Source organism: Cervus canadensis, chromosome 23 (assembly GCF_019320065.1).
Source record: "Cervus canadensis isolate Bull #8, Minnesota chromosome 23, ASM1932006v1, whole genome shotgun sequence".
Taxonomy (NCBI): Eukaryota; Metazoa; Chordata; class Mammalia; order Artiodactyla; family Cervidae; genus Cervus; species Cervus canadensis.
Genome location: NC_057408.1, coordinates 25,359,024 through 25,378,005, shown reverse-complemented (window position 1 = coordinate 25,378,005; position 18,982 = coordinate 25,359,024).

The window sequence follows — 18,982 nt, the reverse complement described above, 5'->3', positions numbered from 1 at the left end:
AAAATTAAAGCCAATGGCACCTCTGACTTCACAAGAGACATTATGTCCCTGTTAGACCCCTTCTATAATCAATGGATTTAAAATTTTAGTTTATCTTAAGTTGGGTTACTAGTAAAGAAACTGATTATAATTATGCTGGTATACTAAGAGATCACTGGATTGCATATGAGATAAAATGTATTCTCTTCTTTACATGGCTTGGATATTATCTGTAAAGACACAGAAACTACATGTACTAAGACACATTTCATTCTCAAAAAAATGTGCCTTTCTTAACTTCCACAGAAGACTGATCTGCAAAAAATAAAATATAGGTATAAGAGAAAAATCACTGAATGTGTATTTCTGATCATATTTTGGATGTAAAAATGTTTGAAAAGTATTAATGTCATTTTATTGCTGATGTTTAAAGAAAATGATCATACCCAGAATATAAAGCAGCAAAAAAGCAGAAGTTGCAGGGTTATATAGAAAAATAAATGCTATTATAAAAACATAATGTTCTTTTAAGTTTTAATAGAAAACATTGTGCTAAACTCTATGATGTGCATACTATCTGTTTCAGAAGGCAAAATTTCCATAATTAACAAGGCAGTGAAATTTGTATCTTCAATGAACTTTGCTAAAATATTTGTTGGACTTTGGGGATGGATAATTGAGAGAAATTACAATGTCTGTTTCTGTATTTGCTAGAACTGAGTGTCTATTATCAAAGCAAGTTGCCAACATGTGTTCCATAGTCTTACAGAAATCAATATTTTAAAGTAATTGTTTATGTCTTTATGTGTGCAAGTGTGCTACTGTTTTCAAAAATATTCATGCTCACATTTCTATTTTCCTTAAAACAAAAAAATGAAGCAACATATGAACAGCCAGTTAACATTGTGATATCTTGTAAAGATAGTTGTGAAATAAGCAAATTACTAATTCAGTATTGATAATGTTGGAAGTTGCCTTGACTGAAACATATTGTGTGTTACAAAATATTCTGACAGTCAGGAGGTATAATACACACAACTATACTGTGTCTACACCTGTAGATAATTCTCTCTCTCTTCTACCCCTCCCGCCACCTCCTCTTTTTCCTCATTTTCTCTTTCTCATCCATCTATAATGCATTCCTAGGTCTGTCTGTCTATCAGTTTATATCCATTCATCTGTGCATCCTTCAATAAGTCAAATTAACTTCTTCCCATGGTGGCAACTGTTATTAAAGAACATGTCATTAAACATGTTAACAGGTTATCAAACATATTAACATGTGAAAATGTTATTAAACAAACAGGAAAACCTCATGTACCATGGCAGGTACTTATTGAAGACAGAAAAACATTATTAAGCTTCCAACCCGAGGACACAGAAGAAATTGTGTCATTTCATACAATAAGGGACATTTTTTTCACTTTTAAAAATTGAGGAAGTGTTGACACATGACAGACAGTGCAGTATATATTTTACCAACTGCCAACACACAAAATAGATGAAATCAGTCTTTGAATGATACCTTTGATATTTTCCTTCCTTTTGCAATCTGTCTGAAAGCTGTGGACAACTTTCCTACTGGGAATCTTCAGGACCATTGTCTGGAAAATACAGCTTTCAGTAAGTTAGGATAATTTTTGCTTCACCTTTTACTTTGTTAGAGAATATACTTTTATTTAAAAAATTGTGGTAGAAACTTTTTCCAGCAATAACATGAATGGTTTTCAAAGTGATCACTAAATCTGGACAAACACAGTTTTTTTTTTTAATGTTATTTTATTTCTAATCATTATGAAAGGTTAAAAGAGTAAATGTTCTTCTATAATCCACTTTTAGATGTTTTTCACAAAAATAAATGCTCATTTGTTTACTTAAAATTACATCAAGCAATTATTGAAATGAATTATGTCATGAGATACAACGACTGTAATTTGTAACCAGTTATTGATCTTATTCCTAATTCAGTGCCTAATAGACAGTAAATGCTCATAAGTCACTTGAATGGACAGGTGACCAAATGCAAATATTAAGTAAGATATGTGTACCTGTGTAGTAACTTCAGTCATGACCAACTCTCCGCGACTTCCTGGACTGTAGCCAGTCTCCTCTGTCCGTGGGATTCTCCAGGCAAGAATACTGGAGTGGGTTGCCATGCCCTCCTCCAGGGGACCTTTCCAACCCAGGGACTGAACCCACTTCCCCTGCATCTCTTGCATTGCACACAGATTCTTTACCTCTGAGCCACGTGGGAAGCCCATGTAAGATATGTGTGTTAGTCACTCAGTCGTGTCCAACTCTTTGCAACACTATAGACTATAGCCCACCAGGCTTCTCCAACCATGGGATTTCTCAGGCAAGAATACTGGAGTGGATTGCCATTTCCTTCGCCAGGGGATCTTCCCAACCCAGGGATCAAACCTAGGTCTCCTGCATTGCAGGCAGACTCTTTACCAATATGAAGCTATTCAAATAATAACCAACATGGATTTATTGAAAATATGAACCAGGCAATGGATGTTCACTTTCAAAATGAATCAATGTGCATTTCCATTAAGCAGAGAACTTTGTAAGTGCATTTAAAATTCTATTTAAGTTCTCAAAATTTGGTGTGCATTAAGCATCTGTCAGAAACACTTTTATTTTTATAATTTTATATATTTTATATTTTATAATCAAGATAGCCAAAGTTGAAAAATCATTATGATTTTGCAAGGAAATCAAGGTTACTACTGGATTCTAGTATTTCAGAAACCCTTCTCCCCTACCTAGTCAACGAGAGGTACCCTGAATCCATCATCTTCCTTACCTTTGGGGTGACACCTCCTAATGCATTCCTCTAGGTATTGTTACATCCTTCTGAATTTAGGAGAGGATTTAAATTAGAGTGTGGCTTCTCAAAATTTCTTGAACTAAAAGAACCCTAAAGAAGTCTACTACTTTCTTACTTTTTGAAATAATTCAGATTATATTTAGGGGTAGGTTATAACTTGAGAGATTAATGTCATTGGTAGGTGGCTCAAGTGGTAAAGAATCTAGCTGCCAATGCAGGAGTTGCAGGTTCAATTCCTGGGTTGCAAAGATCTCTTGGAGGAAGAAATGGCAACCCCTTCCAGTATTCTTTCCTGGAAAATTCCATGGATAGAGGAGACTGGCAGGCTACCATCCATGAGGTCACACAGAGTCAGACACGACTGAGCAACTACACACACACACACACAGAGGTACACTTACAAATATGCCTCCTGTCTCCACTAGGCATGGTGCTGTTATTTGTATTAAACTTAATATATAAAGACTGAGTCATGCTCTGTGCTTGAGACTGAAAATGAATCACTCCAGGCTAATCCTTGACCCTGTACAGGAAACCTTGTTAAATGAGAATCAGTGCCATCCGGAGAATAAAAAGTATTTTGTGATGTGTTCCCGGAGTGAGAATATTTTCAGTTCCTACCTTGTAAAATAAATGCAAAAGCAGACCATGTATTTGAAAGTCTTGGGGTGATGAAAAAGTGAGGGAGAACGAGGGGAAGAAATCTAATTGTTTCTGACAAACAGAGACCAAAATAAAATTCATAGTTGGCTTACCTGTGCTCACCAGAGAAAGGAAAAAGTGTTGTAGCATTTTGTGTACCCTGTTCCTAAGTTGTCAATCACAGCCTCCAGATACCAATTAGAGGATGCCAGGTGAGAACGACCCACCTGGGTCTCCTTGAAAACCCTGGGTGGGAAGCATTTTTAGTGTAAATGGAGAGTACTATGAATGTGTTTTCAAATGACTCATAAAAAGAAACCTAGTGTTCTTTCTGCTTAGGTTTAGAACATCATTTTAGATATCCCTTCTGACTGAGCAGAGAATTAGAAACTTGAAATCATTTTCAAACAAACATTCTACCTGCTGGCATAGAACTATTAAATTCATTGGGCCAATACATTTCAAATGAAAAGTTTATAGTATAAGAATAAAGTGAAATGATTTTTACAGTTCTTTTCAGGCATTGGAATTGCAATCTATACAGGGAGATAAAAAGGAAATGGAAAACAGTAAACAAACTATACACTAATTTAAACTGAAATGAAAATGGGCTTGCTCATATCCACCTCCTGGCATTTAAATTATTAGTAACAGACTTAGAAAAGGGAAGGTGTGTATTAAAAACAGGCAATGTATTGATGTTTACATACAGTGACTAGCAATAGATACTGTCCTTATTCATTGAACATAAAATTAATAAGCTCTGAAGAATCCCATGGACAGAGGAGCCTGGCAGGCTACACAGTCCATGGCGTCACAAGAGTCAGATATGAATTAGCAACTAAACCACCATCACCGCTAGGAGCTTCCCGGGTGGCTCAGATGATAAAGAATCTGCCTGCAATATAGGAGACCCAGGTTAGATTCCTGGGTTGGGAAGATTCCCTGGAGAAGGTAATGGCCACCCATTCCAGCATTCTTGCTGGAGAATTTCGTGGACAGAGGAGCCTGGTGGGCTACAGTATACGGGGTTGCAGAGTCGGACACGGCTGATTGACTAACACTTTTGCTTTCTTTCTGTATAATATTAAATTTACAAGTAGTATTATAGCTTTGGGAATGTAACTCAGAGCTTATAGCGTAAAACTCCTCTTGTTAAAGGTTTTAAAGGTAAAGTTCAAGGTGTTGGCAAATGTACCTTTTCCATGCTAGGGGTGATAACATGTGACTTTGTAGTTGTGATACATTTATATTTTTGAGTACCAATTATGACTCTGTTTGATGTTCATTGGGAATGTAAACTGTTACTTCTTTGGCTTTCTTTGATTTATTTTGAAGACTGGGATCATGGGGCAAGGAAATATCCATGAGAGTTAAAGCAGCTCCTCTAATGCAGCTAACGCAGATTTTTTGACATTGAATATTGAAAGCTACTGTCACCTGAAGTGGCAGAGAGCTCACGCGTCAGCAACTCTCCTCAGAGTTTCTTTGATAATTGTCTTTAGAACATTTGCCAGGAGAAAGCGAAGACATCTTCCCTCTGGCTGTGCTCCACAAGGGTAATTTTACAGAGCCACAGACTGGCATACTTCTGTGCCACGGTTTTCTCGACAAATGGGCATCACACTGACAGTAAAAATTAGAGCCATCCATAGTCAGGCAGTGTCCCTTCAGGGTTAAGCTTTTAAAATTTTTCATCTGTGAAGTGGATCGATTGTATGCACACTACAGGTTTTCTTTTTTTCTTATTCAGTTTCATCAATGAGATAGATACATGAATTCAGGGACTCGGATTACCCTCAGCATTGTTGGAATAGCTACAAGTTTCATTTGTTCTTGTTTATTGATCATGGCTTGCATTAGCATTCCACCTGGGGAATCATGCCACTTTAACCTGTTTACCGAGTGAGAGCTGACATGGAAATATTTATAAGATTGATTATTGATCTCATTTCTTGTTTTCATGAATTCTAGTCTCTTTAATTGAAAACAAATGCATTTAAGGAGTCCTTTGCAATGTTTTGTCATAAATATCTAAGTTCTTAATGTGTTAGGAGGGCAAGAAAATATACCTGAAATGTGAAGCTTATTTCTTTTAACAATGCTAACAAGATTTCATAAATATCCAGTCCAGATATTATATTATGATTTTGAGATAAAATGGCTGTTGATATGGAGGCTTTCAATCATATACAATTTTGATTAGAAGAGGAGAATATAATAAAAATCAGAAGTGTTCTCAGAAACATTTCTTATTTGTTCTCTCTCAGTGAAACAGTGAGCTAATTATGAAAGGTTTTACACTGAGTTCCTAGATCAACTCCAGGGAAATCTGAGACCATGCAAGATCTGCCACGCTCTTATTCTTTCTTCAACTTTACTTTGGTATAATTGATATACAAAAAATTACATGCACATTTAATATATACATCCTGGTGAATTAGGCATATGCATACACCATCCATGAAACCATCACCACCACTAAAGTACTAAACATGTCTATATCCATCACCTCTAAAATTTTTCTTGCATCCTTTTGTGGTTTTTTGCTTCTTTTGTTAAGAACACACAATGTGAGATCATCCTCTTAATATATGTTAAATTGAACAATACTTTAAAAAATAAAACAAATTTTAAGAGTATTGTTACCTATGGGTACTATGCTACACAGTACACTTTTTGAAATAGTGAACATGCTTTGTATTTTAATTCATTTGTCATATGTATGTAGCTATTGTCAAACTTAATAAATTGTACACTTAAAATGAGTTAATAAACTGTAAATTAAAATGATAACTTTCAAAAAGTAAATTTATAACATTTTTACAAAAAGATCACACATTTAAAAACCTACATATTATTCTGAAATAAAATGCAGATATTTATTTAAAAAGCATTTTTGCCAAGTTCAATAACTACAAAGCCTGTTGAGTGTTATCTAGGATGACATAAATAATTATCACAAGAAATCACACACACATGGACACACACACAAACACACACACACACACACACACACACACACACACACACATATATATATGCTGCCCATTAGAGTAGAATTTCACCTAATGAGGTTTGGAGTCACATACCATTTACAGACTAGTAAGAATTATGTAGTATGTGTTAATCTGTTTAGGGCTCGGTCCATAAAATAAGTGAAAGTTCAGTTGATTTGTTCGTTTTATTTATTATGTGACATCTCAAGATGTGTAGTTGAGACTTCGAAAAAAATATTTAAAATGCAGTAAGTAGGCAGACATTTCTGGCATGACCTGTCTGAAATCCAGACTTCCACTAAGAGAATCACACAGGATTCATCTAATACAGATATAAATTGTAATAGTACGTTTCAAGTTATTCTTCTCATGTGACAGTTTTTGAAAAAGCAAATTCTTGCTCAAATTTCATCTACCAATACAGTTAAGCATGCTGTGATGTGCTAAATCACTTCAGTCATGCCCGACTCTTTGCAATCTTATGGACAGTAGTCCACCAGGTTCGTCTGACCATGGGATTCTCTAGGCAAGAATTCTGGAGTGGGTTGCCATGACCTTGTCTAGGGGATTTTTCTGACCTAAGGATCTAACCCTCGTCTCTTATGTCTCCTGCACTGAATTGGCACATGGATTCTTTACTACTAATGCCACTTGGGAAGCCCTAGATGCATGCTACTCTAGTTGAATTTCAGTGGAAGCTTTCAATGAAATTTCAGTGAACACCTGATGTTTTTGTCTTTTTCTCCATCCTTGAAGGAGTTGGCCCCCCGGACTATAGTTCACAGCTTGAGTGCTGCTTACCTAAACCAGTCCCCACAGGAAATGTTATTTCTGCCTTTGGATTTATGAAATCAACTGTAAGGATTAGTTGTGGATGATTTAGCTCAGACAATAAAATGCAAAATATATACAGCCTTTTCATTTAGGTAATTTTGCATGTGACAGTCCATTATTGGCAATCTATGGTGTTTGAATAATTTCCAATTCTTATTTCATAGGATCTAAGAAGAAAAAAGCCCCCAGTTAGCTGCGAATAAGTCCATTGCCACTAGTCTGTCTTGTTCTGAATTCATCTTTTTCTTCTCTCTCCATGATTTGTGAAATTTTGAGGAGCGTTTCCCACCTTGTTTTATTTCTTATAGATTGGATCAGTCACTATTATTCACTCCAGGACATTCTCAGTTCTTTTTAACTTTGTCATTATTTTTCCAAGGTTCTTAGCTAAATGCTTGCTGTCTATCACTGAAAATTAGGAGGTCTTTACCGCATGGTTTGCCTAGTCCTGCGACGTTCTGACTCAGAGCACTCTCCAGGTACAAAGCCCAGCTGTCCCTGCATTCTGTTAGCACTGCGGGACTGCAGAGAGTTTTTGACTCTTTTTTCTTAAGAAGAGAATTCTTCACATTGAGCCTGTCCTTCAAAAGGACGTCCCTCACCCAGCAGAGTCATGGGGGTCAGAACACTCTCTGCACAACAGTAAACATCCCCTGGAGTACTATTTCACATTTGCTGTCATATTTTAAAGTTGTGTGAAATGTCTGTTTTTTAATTAATTTTTATTAGAGTTGATTTATAATGTTGTACTAGTTTCTGCTCTACAACAAAGTGAATCAGTTATACACACACGTGTGTGTGTGTGTGTGTGTGTGTGTGTGTGAGTCATGTCCAACTCTGTGACCCCATGGACTGTAGACTGCCAGGCTCCTCTGTCCATGGAATTCTTCAGGCAAGAATATTGGAGTGGGTACCCATTCCCTTCTCCAGGGGATCTTCCCGACCCAAGAATCGAACCTGGGTCTCCTGCATTGCAGGCAGATACTTTACAATCTAAGCCACCAGGGATATACATATATGTATATCGCCAATTCAGTGAAAGTTTAGGCAGAATATAGAAAAAAAATATTTACAAAAGTATTCCTCTATGACTTACCTGGAAATAATTTTTGAATTATTAGTATTTTATTTAAAATCATTTCAACCCCACTCAGGAGGCTCAATTTCATTTTTAGTAAACTTGTCAACTTTAGTAAGCTGGTAAGGAGGATGCTGGTATCCTAAAATAACTAAGGTACTCAGATAAGCTTGAGACGTGAGATTAATAAAAGAAACTAAAGCACACAATGGAAATACTCTTGCTGTTTATTTTATTGTTCTTTAGTGAAGCCAAATTGTATGTATACCTTATGAGATTAGTGTGTGTGTGTGTATGTCCTCATAAATGAAATTGGTTACCTTGGGAAGGTAATATAAGACCGAAGTAGAAAGGTCATGGCATCAGATAGAATGACCTTTTAAAACCAGCATCATTACTTATAAATTATTCTAATTCTCTTAGTTAAAATTTCCTTGACTCAGACTTCCCTGGTAGTCCAGTGGTTGAGTCTCCATGCCTCCACTGCAGAGGGCATGGATTTGATCCCCAGTCAGGGAAGTTCTGCATGTTGAGCAGTGAAGCCAAAAAAAAATGAAAAAAAAAAAAACTCTGATTTTAAAATGAGAGAATAAAATTCCCTACCCCATGTTGCTATTTGGAAGGTCAATGAACATAATATCTGGTAAGTTCTTACCTCTGTGGTTTGAATATAGCCAAGTTCAGCGACTGGATTATTATGCTGGACAAGCTGCTAAACAATAAGTCCTTTGTACAGAAGACTGGGAGTCTTTCAGATATCTTTAGTCAATCTCCCTTTTAGAAAACAAAGCGCAGAACTTAGAGCAGAATCAATCTTTTCGTCTGTTGCTGATGATTCCTTTGCATACAAACCCCATGCAGTTGGCTGTCTTATCTGTATGGGCTCAAATAAGACAGCTTCGGGCCAAGTAAGCCTCAGTAAACCCCCAAATGGGAGACTCTATTCTCTTCACTGCTGTAGGGCGTCATGTCAGTGTTTGAAAATCAACTGGCCGACACAAAACATATGTTCTCACATCTTTAAGATCTGGGCTGATAGAACAGAGAGTTGACATGTCTGACACTGGCTGGTGCCCCTCTCCATGAAGATGAAGAGATACTATCAAAAATGTTATTTTGTTGGAACCTAAGTCTTCAGATGTATGGAGGATTCTTAAACTAAAGCTAAACAGTATATCCTGAAGTACATAAAACAATTTTATAACTGTACCTACAGATAATATTGGGCTTCCCTGGTGGCTCAGATGGTAAAGAATCTGTGTGCAGTGAAGGAGCCCTGGTTTTGATCCACAGGTCAGGAAGATCCCCTGGCAAAAGCAATGGAAACCCACTCCAGGAATCCTGCCTGGAGAATCCCATGGACAGAGGAGCCTGGTGGGCTACATTCCATGGGGTCACTATTTTCTACATGAAAGGGAAAAATCTGCTTTCAGAGTTAAGTAGAAAAGAAAAGAAAAAGTGAATCCAAATTCATAGATTTTTGCCTCTGGCATATATCACCTAGTTTTATGATCTACTTTCATTTCCTTTAATTCCACACATATTTACACACCTAAATTGAACTTGAATATTAAAAAACATTAAATGAAATATATAATGTGAAAATGTATAAAATGCCAATATCAAAATGATTGCAATTAAATTAATTATAATCTGAAATGTGATATATTAAATATTGTACTATAAGTTACATGAAACATAATATATGAAAATATTCCACTGTAAGTTACATGACAACTACATAATTCTCTGCTAAAATAACTCAATAGTTTCAAGTAATATTTAGTATGTAATTATTTCAATCAATTATTTCATTGACTAGTATATACATAGAATAGTATAACACACTATTTTAAATACTATATACATAGAATATGTATATATGTATATACATAGACTAGTATATACATAGAATAGTATAATACACTATTTTAAATCTCATTACAAGAGGAAATAAAATTTTAGTGACTATCACACTTTAATGTGAATTACACTTTGGCTTTATATTCTCAAGGATAAATTATTTATCTCAAATATGAGAAAAAGAATAAAGGATATAAAAATATGTGAGAAGGAGCTACAATAATGTTATTTTTAATAAAAATTATGTTTAATATTTCTGTTGAAAAAAAAATGGATCACTATTTTTACTTTTAATCTCATAGATTCAGAATCTCAAAGAAGGAGTATTTTTATGTATACTGAGGAACAACAGTGAATCGTGATTAACATTCTCTCCTGGTCCCAGCACTGTAAATGCCACTGCTTTCTGTAAGAGTAACTTCTAGTCCTTTGAGACAGTGAGCAGAATCATATCTTGTAGAAGGTAAAAATGTTCCCTTTCATTGCTCTAGGGAGACTGTGTATGTTTAAGTGCATATCCATGTGCACAATGACGTGAATTAGAATTGACCCAATCGATAAACCTCAAACTTTTTCTTTTCATTGCAAACTTTTGAGTAAAAGAAAAAAAAATATGAATAGCTTCTACTGTTCTGAGAAAAAGTAAGGTGAGCTTGAACGAGGATCTAGGTGCCCAGACAAGCTTGAGACATGAGATTAATAAAACAAATGAGCACACAATGAAAAATCTATTCGGCTTGATTTACTGTTCTTTTATGAAGCCAAATTACATGTTACCATTAAAATTAAAGTGTGTGTATGTTTGTTTTCTCATAGATAAAATTGGTTACCTTGGAAAGACAATGTAAGAGCACGCTAGAAAGGTGATGACATTAGACTGAGGGACCATTTGAAACCTGTGTCCCCCCCAAAAAAAATTCAAGTGAACCATATGTAAGCAAAATATCTAAAGTAGGATCAAAAGGTTGGCTCTTCAGCAAACTGTTGATACTATCTCTCCCCTTCCATATCATGAAAGACACACCCTCCAAAGACCCAGACCCCTGAACTTATAGGTCTTCTTTTTCTAGAATATTCCTGGTTTCCCACTCTTGCTGCATTACGCTAGGTTATTTCTAAAGGGATTCTCATTTGTTCACCAACTATATTTAGGGGAAAAAAAAAAAACAACTTCTTTCTTTGTACCTTTACATTTACCTTCACAATGTAAATATTCTTTTTTGCCCCAAGCCTGCACACATAGTGTGTTTCGGAATAAGTAACCATCATTCAGGGGGAAATCATATATGATTTTATATTCTTTGAAGAATCAGTAAGAGATATTTGATAAATAATTGAAAATATAGATCAAAGGAACTACCCTAGAAGGATATATTTGGGAGTCATTATCTTAATTGAAATCATTAATATGGTTGAATTTCCATTGGGGAGTAGTATAGGACAGTTTGAGGACAAATAAAAAAAGAGGACATAAGATGAAACCTTGAAGGGGATCATTATAGAGATGAAATAGGAGCTTGTAAAGAAAAACACCAAGATTATAGGTGCAGGAAGATCAAGAGAGTAGCATTATCAGAATGATGGAGAAGATAATATTTAGGGGTAAGTTAACATTATTGCCTCAGGAAAGTGAAGCAATGTAATCACTGTAACACTGGAGAAGAACTAATCGGATTTAGTACTAGTGTGATAGCTGCTGAGTCATGTCTGACTCTTTGCGACCCCACGGACTGTAGCCTGCCAGGCTCCTCTGTCCATGGAATTCTCCAGGCAAGAATACTGGAGCATTTCCTTCTCCAGTTTTGTATTAGATGGGAACACGAATAATGCTAACTGGAGAAGGAAATGGCAATCCACTCCAGTATTCTTGCCTGGGAAATCCCATGGACAGAGGAGGCTAACTGGCTACAGTTCATGGGGTTCCAAAGAGTCGGACATAACTGAGGACATGCGCGCAATAATGCTGACAGACCTAGTAAATGCTTTCTGCGACCTGGCCGAGAAGAGATTGCAGTCAGTGGACAGGCAAGAGTCTTAGACCACTTCAGCCTAGACCTGAAGTGTTTTATTTTTGTCTTTTCAAAGAGCAGCATTTTAAGAAGTCAAGACCATTTCCAGAAGAGAATCATCATGATTTGAATGATTCAAAATTCTTATATGAAAAAGACCATAGAAGAAATTCGATATTTTGGTGACGGAATAAAACACTAAAAGTGATGAATAGTTATATAAAAATACTTCCAAGACTTTTATACATAGGAAGACTTGAATATGTTTCCACAGGAAACCAGTAGAACCATTATTTTGACAGACTGGGGGTGTCAGACTGTGAAACCACACAAGTGCTATAGGCTGGCCTTTAGAGTGTAAATCTTAAAGAAATATGAACTTTAAGAATAAATGGTTATTTATAAAAACAGGTAATAATATAGAGATTTTCAACAATACATATTGAGAAAGTAATGTTTATACATTAAAAATATACGTAAAATAAAGAGGTATTTGTTTTATTTACACCTATAAATAAACTTCCTATTTGTCCCCAAATTATTTTTGAACTGTGCAATTAAAATTCAGTAAAGTAAGCTGTATCTTTCAAAACCTGTTTCAGTGGTTGGAGTTACAGTGCAATAGCCTTTGAAGGTCTGGTGTTTTTCTTAAGAAAACATGGATGGGAAGAAAATGTAGGACAACACTGTCTGAAACTGACATTTGTCCTTAAATTTAAACACAAATGACTCACCAAAATAAATATAATGCATAATTCATCCCTGGTACAATAATCATATTGATGACACATCTGAAGCCAAAAGATTACAAGTGTATTACACAGGTATTAACTTGTAAATTGCTGCCAGATTTATGGATTTAGCAGATAGAATACAATCTTATTAAATGTGTTAATGATGCTTAAGTGGATATGGAAAACAGAAAAAGTCATTACGAAACATTAAGCTTTGCTAACACAGATTTCCTTCAGGATAAGGAAATAAGCTCATGCTATTTTCAGTAGACAACAATATATTCTTTCAAAAGTGAAAGCAAGGAAAATACATCTTCTGAATTGCAATCTTCTAACATTGTTTTATTTTGAACTATGGTGTTGGAGAAGACTCTTGAGAGTCCCTTGGACTGCAAGGAGATCCAATCAGTCCATCCTAAAGGAGATCAGTCCTGGGTGTTCATTGGAAGGACTGATGCTGAAGCTGAAACTCCAATACTTTGGCCACCTCATGCAAAGAGTTGACTCATTGGAAAAGACACTGATGCTGGGAGGGATTGGGGGCAGGAGGAGAAGGGGACGACAGAGGATGAGATGGTTGGATGGCATCACCGACTCAATGGGCATGAGTTTGAGTAAACTCCAGGAGTTGGTGATGGACAGGGAGGCCTGGCGTGCTGCTATTCATGGGGTCGCAAAGAGTCGGACACAACTGAGTGACTGAACTGGACTGAACTGAACATTGTTCTGGCTTTTAAATATAAAAAAGAAGTAGCCTGGTTCATGTGATGTACATATAAAACAAAATAATAACAATTATAACTAGAAACATTCATGAACATTTACAGGTATAGAATAGTGTACATACATTCTATTTAACTGTTCAAATACGTGTATTGCAAATGAAATTATCCAAAGCAAAATTCAAATTTAATCAAGTCAGTCTATAATACTATGGAGCTGGTTAAAAAAAAAAAGAAATTACTTTCAGGCAGTTTTTGTAGGAAAAGGTCATATTTATTTTATTTAACTTATTTCTAAATATAGAATCTTATACACTATGAGTGAATTATTTTATAAGTAATCAAGAGAAGTTTACATATAAGAATATTCAAATAAGAGAGTATATTAAAAAGAGGAAGGTAAGTGAGAAGCATTAAATATTAATACCCAAATACACATACACATCAAAGACCACATCTGAAATAAAAACTGCAGAGTGACTTCTGAAAACACCTCTGACTCTTAGGAAGCTAGTCTTGTTTGCTCACTGCTTAAAAACAGGTTCACTTCCATGGAATATTCATTTCACTTCTGGATAATAGTGTAAATCCTCTTTTTCAAGGCACTAACTGAAATATCTGGATTTTCCATAAATCTCCAATACAGAGATTTAAGGATAGAATATTAAATTCTATTTTTAAATCTCTATATTGCTGATGTTTATATACATAGTGAAGATTCTTGAAGTGGTTTGCCTGATTCTATTATAAAAGTAAATGATTGGTCCATAGGTTTAAGGGATAGGACCAGAAAAATGTTGTGTTTTTATGGAGGAGTAAGATAATAAGACAATTTCATTAGTGAAACTTTGATGGCAATTTATCAAAGCCACTCGATATTACAAACATAAATTGTAAAAGAGTTTCACTATATCTTTAAAAAATTATCTGAGAATTATTGCTCTACCTTCATTTTTCTGTATCTCAACTCTATGAATGTAAAATAATTTACATTTGTGGAGTTTTATTTTTTCCAGATGGAGCAAATAAATATGTTAATTCTCTCATGACTAACATGGTATGATCTGTAATGTTTTTATTTAATTACCAGAGACTTTATTTAAATACTATATTAAATTATGGTCTCAATTACTTTCGTCTATATGTCACTCATACCACTGATTTATCACTAAAGAAATTATCCACCTTCCAGAAATCTGCATGGCATAGAATCTTTTATATGTATACATACATATATTAAATTAGTACCAAATTTCTTGCCTCTAGAAATTTGCATCCCAATAAGAATTTACCATCAGCACATGTTTATATGAAAAATATCATGTGATAAATAATGATAGTATAAATGACTAATATGCTTAAAGGGGCTTCCCTGGTAACTGAGTAGGTAAAGAATCTGCCTGCAATGCGGAAGACCCGGGTTGGATCCCTGGGTCGAGACGATCCCCTGGAGGAGGGCATAGCAACCCACTTCAGTATTCTTGCCTGGAGAATCCCCATGGACAGAGGAGCCTGGCGGGCTACAGTCCACGGGGTCGCAAAGAGTCGGATGCGATTCAAGCAACAAAGCATACCACAGCACAAAATGCTTAAAAACAATTTAAAGTGGAGTGTTAAATTATTTATATGTTAAACCTATATATGTCCTAGTATTTTTAACCGAATGTTGTACCATTTCCATATTTGGCAATGACATGTTAATACATGGTTGGCACTCAAATTATATGTAGAATAAATGAATGTGTAAAAAAGCAAATACTTTTAACAAAGCTGGGCATGTATTTTCCTTGAAAAATCCAGAGAAAATCACACTCATCATTCAAGACTGAGCTCCACAGAAAATATAAAATGGCAACTTTAAACCAGGAAGTAGTAAGAAATTATATTCCAAAACATCTGCATTTTTAATACATTTAATTCTGGCATTAACATTCATTTTATTTATCCTGGCATATGAAAGCCCAATAGGTGCCCATGCCTCATTGCTTTAACATATGCTGTTTCAGGTGCTGAAAAGAATATGAGATGACAGATTTGGGGGAGAAATACAGTTTCTATCCAGCTGTAATAAAATCATTAACATGAAAGATCATGTCCAGATAAAGTATTCTGAACCTCTGTAATCAGGATGAGAAGAGTTCATTTTAAAAATGATTTCTAGTCTTGTTGATTGAATGTCTGCCTTATAGCAACTCTTTTTTGTTTGTTTTTATTGAGAGATCATTTTTTCACATTTTAGAAAGTTAAATTTTTGTATGTTTGCTGGTTTCTGCCAAATATCAACATGAATCAGCCATAGGTAAACATATCGGAAGCTCTTAGATTTTATGGTAAAGAAAAATTTGAATCAGACTGCTATAATGTAGCAAATGTTCTACTTTTCCCTGGCTAAATATTTTAATAATGCAGGCAAATAACCCAGGGCGGGGGGGAACCTCTTATAGAGCAAATGTCAAAATTATTTTAAAATAATACAGAAGAAAGCTTGGGTTTTTAAAGGATAATAGTTTTGTATTAAATTATGATTCCTGACCTTAGAAAAGATAACTTACTTTAACCTGTGATGCATCTTAAAATCAAAACCCTGACAAAACTATACTTTCAGTCAGATCAATTGTCCTGATTTAAAACAAAAACATAAAAGGCTAGACATGCTGAACAAAATAATTTTGTTGTTTAGTTGCTCAGTTGTGTCTGACTCTTTGCAACCCCATGGACTGTAGCCCACCAGTCTCCTCTGTCCATGGGATTCTCAGGCAAGAATATTGCAGTGGGTTGCCATTTCCTTCCCTAGGGGATCTTCCTAACCCGGGGATTGAACCTGGGTCTTCTGCATTGGTAGGTTCCTTACCACTGAAGGAACAAAATAATATGGAGAAAGAATTGTGAAGCAACACTGAGGTAGGCAGGCAGTGATGATATGAGGAGGAAAAGCCAGAGTATAAAGGAGGACCAGATACTTGAAAAGTTTGATGCTGCTTTCCACCTAAAAAATAGAGGGAAGCCTGAAAAAAAGTTGAATAGAGATTTCGACAACCTCTTGTGTCTGTACTGACAAAAGTGGGAATTCAAGCCCCATGAAGAAGAGAGAATCCTCTGAATCATGTCAGAATTCAAGTTGGGATCCTTGAAGGACCACACGTTAACAGTAGGGATGAATCCAAAATAGAACATCCTCACAAAGAATTTAGCTCCGAAGTATATCCTACATATGTATACAGCTAATGATATAGCCTTAAAATACATGAAATTGAAATATGATAGAACTAAAGGACGAGATAGACAAAACCATAATCACATTGGAATACTACACAGCTATTTCACAAATCAATAAAAGAAGGAGCCAAAATGTATCATTCGTGGATACCAGAAATTTGTCATTCTAGCAAATTTCAGCAAATCAAATTTGTACATGTTGCATTATCTGATAACATAATAAAATGTGAATGCAGCTTTAGCCATGCTAAGAAAATATAAAACTTTCAATTCGTATGGGAAAGAGTAGTGTTAGTTGCTCACCTGAGTATGATTCTTTGTGACCCCATGGACTGTAGCCCACCAGGCTCCTCTGTCCATGGAATTCTCCAGACGAGACTGCTGGAGTGGGTTGCCATTCCTTTCTCCAGTGGATCTTCCTGATTCAGGGATCGAACCCTGGTCTCCTGCACTCAAGGCAGATTCTTTACTATCTGAGCCATCAGGGAAGCCCATAGTAAAAAGGAATAAAGGTTACAAATCAATGACTAGCCAGTAGTCTTGAGAAAACAGAAAAGGAAGCTCAACTTAAACTGAATGACACATTAATTTTATAAAAAGCGGCATCTCACTGAGGACCAACAAAGCCAAATTATGATACTTTGACAAGAAAAAGAAAAATAAGAGTCAAAACTAAACCTGAACAATAAATTAATGAAGGAAGGTAAAAATTATAAACATCACAAATGAAAAAAATGTCCACAAGTAGTAATTCTAGAGACAGTAAAAAGACAAGAGAACCATCCGCCAAATTGATAGCAATAAATTTGAAAGGTTTGATGAAGTAGAAAAATTTCTTGAAAACTATAATACCCAGTTTGACTCAAAAATATGATTATGATATATCTCAAAAAAAGTGAATCCATATTTCATAAGCTTTCCCACAATGAAAATCCAAGGTTCAAAGAATTTCTCAGGGAATTCTTCCAAACACCAAAAGAAGACATTCTATCAGTATCTTACAAACACTTCCAGAAAGCAAAATATAAAGGTCCAATGTCCAGTTAGTTTTTTCAGGCCAGTGTAACATTGATACTACAACCATAGACATTACGAGAAAGGAAAACTGAAAGTCATTATCTACTACAAATATATATTTAAAACTTGTGAACAAAATACTCGTGAGCATTCCAGTAATAGAAGTTGGTTTAACATAAGAAAATTAATCAATGTTATTCCGTACACTAACTGAATGAAAGTCATAAGATACTCTGAATAGATGCACAGAAGCATCTGATCAAGTTCAAAGTACATCAGCCTAGAGAAAACGCTGAACAAACTATGGATGGAAGGAATCTGTAGCATCTGATAAAGCATATATCAAAAACACCTACATAAAACTTCATATTTATTTATAAAACTTTTCCCCTGGGACTTAGAATGAGAAAAGAAAATGTCTCTTGTCATCACTTCTATTAAAAATTGAAGGTTCTAACTAGCTCCATTAGGAAAAAAAAATGAGCATTGGAAAGTAAGAAATTAAAACATCATTTTTTAACAGAATATATGACTGTATAAATTTAAAATCCAAATTAATTTATAGATAAATTAGAATTAGTGAGGGAGATAAGACAAATTACTGGGTATAAGGACAATAGAGAAAAATTGTGCTTTTTTCAAAAAAACCCATTTATACCCATTAATTCAATTGTGAAATGTTATAAATTCTACTTACTAAAAGTCAGAGACAGTATTAATCACACCTCTCTATCTGACCTTTCAAGCCACTCCTCCAGTCTGGCACTTTTAATCTTCTGACCTCATTCTATTTTTCTAAGATTTTATTTTGTAGAGCAGCTGTGGTTGCACAGCAAAAACGAAGAGGAATGCACAAGGGTTTTCCACACTCCCCTGCCTCCCCCATTGTCAGCATCCCCCATCAGAGTCCACATTTGTTAAAACTGATGAACCTACAGCAACACATCATAATCATTCAAAGCCCATAGTTACCTTAGGATTTACTCTTGGCATTGTTTTTTCCATGAGTTTAGACAGATATTTAATGACAGGTATCCACCATGACACTGTCATACA